The following is a 2,500-nucleotide window of genomic DNA, read 5'->3' on the forward strand; positions in this document are numbered from 1 at the left end:
GTGCGGTTTCGCTATTCGATCATTTGAAGAGAACAAAAAGATATATGGGGCGACCGACAAACGGTTTTCCCGTAGAACCAGACTCGCGATTGCGTTGACACACACATCATAGCCACACCAATAGAAGAGTTTTAGGACGGTAACCCGGGTGGGGTGTTCTTTACTCAGAATATGTGCAACATCGGATCTATATAGCCATCGATACAATTCGTACACAAATGTGTCGTACGAAGAGAGAGACTTTTTTTCCTCTGACAACATAACGGTAAGAGACATCCTTCCACACTCATAGGTTCCACTCCCTGGGGCTATGATATATATATACATATAAATTCAAATTCGAAGCAACGGTCACAATTCTACTCTATATTTTTGCGGGTTATGTGTTCTTTCGTTCAATTTCTTTCATGCGTTCGTTCGATCTCTGTACACAGTCTTCACATAGGACAGACTCGTGTAGTACGCTTTCGTGGGTTAAACCCATCTCGTTTCATTTCAGGCGACGTCGGGAGCGCGTTGAAAATGTACCAGTGAAATCTCGATAGTTCTACGAATACGAATCGTCCCGAAAAAGATTTTGTCACCGCTTCGAAGCGGTGTTTCAGACGGGCGGACGTATATAAAACATATACGACACACGACACCGCCTTCCACACTCACGCTAGTTCGAACACGATTTCCATCTCTCTCGAAGACTGTTAGACGTACGTAAAATTTCTCAATATCCATAGGACCGCGACAAACGCCGACGAAGCGCCCATCATTCGCTCGTACGTATATAGGCAACAAGTGCCATCAACGCAAGCAGTTTATAAGTACGTAAACGACCCTCAGCCAGGCGTGGTCCAGGAATTGTATCCGTGGACCGCAATGTGCGTTCGAAATGTCGATGTTCATGTGTCCTGCAGTTCACACGTTGACGCGCAATTAGCTGCGTTCTTCATCGACCCACGAGCCAAGTGATCCACCGTTCAGGGTAATTTTTCCCTTTTATTCTCTCATATATAATATAATGTGTATTTGCTATCCACCACATTTTTGTGTTATATTTCGGAACAAGCCGATACCCGAAGAGCTCCAACCAGCGCGCGAAGGAGATTCGGGAGTCGTCGTACGACGACATAATTGTCCCTTAAAGAACGAGATATTTCCGTCGAAACCATATATATATGTACGAGCAAATCCAAAACCACTGTTTTCTTGCAAGTTCGACGGTCGGAGCGAATAGAACATTGAAAAGCCTTCTATCGAAGAAACACAGAGAGTATATCACCTCCAAAAACGACGGGGATATGGATATTCAAACTGGACAATTATCAACCCGATACTGGATTCGAAAAGTTTCTCTCTCCTTTCGTCGTTATTTACACCGGACGGACTCACGGCCGGCTCTAGCTGGGTGTCATATATATATATATACGTCCCACGCTCATGCTGCCACTAGCGCGCAACAGAGTAGGGTGTCAATGACAACGACACAGCATTGAAACGAGCTACACAAGCCGGTCTCTCTTGATACCAATGTAAACGAGCATTAAGTTATCTTCAGACTGCCCGATATTTTCGTCCTTTGGACTTTCCCAACGATTCCTTTTTTTCTTTTTTTTTTACACACCACAGCGAAGACTTGAGGAAGCGTGATTAGCACGCTCGCATCCCTCCCTGTCCTACTACAACTGTAAAGAAAGAAAAAAGAATACATTGGGCTTTCTCTCTATCGAGAAGATGGCCTACGCAACGCAGATCAAAGGCCTAATACGTGTAATATAATACGCGTCTGGCCGTGTATAAATCACGCACGAATGATCTGGTCGGGCCCAACTCTTCTCGTACGCTTATTTTTCCGTGTTGGGGCACTATCATAAAATCACACAAACCCCAACACGTGTGTGTCTTGGAAGGAAGATGGCCTACGCAACGCAGATCAAAGGCCTAATACGTGTAGTACACACGTCTGCCGTGTAAATCACGCACGAATGATCTGGTCGGGCCCAACTCTTCTCCACCACACCACATCCCAACTTTGTACATTTTTATATATTTTTGTGCGTTGGGGCACCTTCATAATCACAAACCCCAACAACACATATATCTCTCTCTTTGAAAGATTTGTTGTGGCCTACGCAACGCAGATCAAAGGCCTAATACGTGTAGTACACACGTCTGGCCGTGTAAATCACGCACGAATGATCTGGCGGGCTCAACAATATCTTTTTTTTTTATATGAATTCTTATCCACAAACTAATCGAATTCATTTTCTCTCCTCCTCTCCTCTCTCTTTGAGATATATTGGAACATTGTAATGATCCTTCCGCAGGTTCACCTACGGAAACCTTGTTACGACTTTTACTTCCTCTAAATAATCAAGTTTGGTCATCTTCCCGGCATCATCGGCAATGCCGAAACATTGCCGCGCACCAGTCCGAAGACCTCACTAAATCATTCAATCGGTAGTAGCGACGGGCGGTGTGTACAAAGGGCAGGGACGTAATCAACGCG

General features: G+C 44.8%; 2 non-coding genes across 2 annotated transcripts in view; both read right to left on the minus strand.

Moving 5' to 3' along the window:
* Positions 1-824: 824 nt before the first annotated feature.
* Positions 825-979, minus strand: LOC143262462 (5.8S ribosomal RNA). The gene has a single exon (XR_013036259.1). It is a non-coding gene; the product is annotated as a 5.8S ribosomal RNA (ribosomal RNA).
* Positions 980-2,301: 1,322 nt separating this feature from the next.
* Positions 2,302-2,500, minus strand: part of LOC143262476 (small subunit ribosomal RNA) — a 1,921-nt gene continuing 1,722 nt past the window's right edge. Inside the window, exon 1 of the ribosomal RNA XR_013036274.1 lies at positions 2,302-2,500. This exon is cut by the window's right edge and continues 1,722 nt beyond it. This is a non-coding gene — a ribosomal RNA (small subunit ribosomal RNA).

This window comes from Megalopta genalis, unplaced genomic scaffold (assembly GCF_051020955.1).
Source record: "Megalopta genalis isolate 19385.01 unplaced genomic scaffold, iyMegGena1_principal scaffold0137, whole genome shotgun sequence".
Classification (NCBI taxonomy): Eukaryota; Metazoa; Arthropoda; class Insecta; order Hymenoptera; family Halictidae; genus Megalopta; species Megalopta genalis.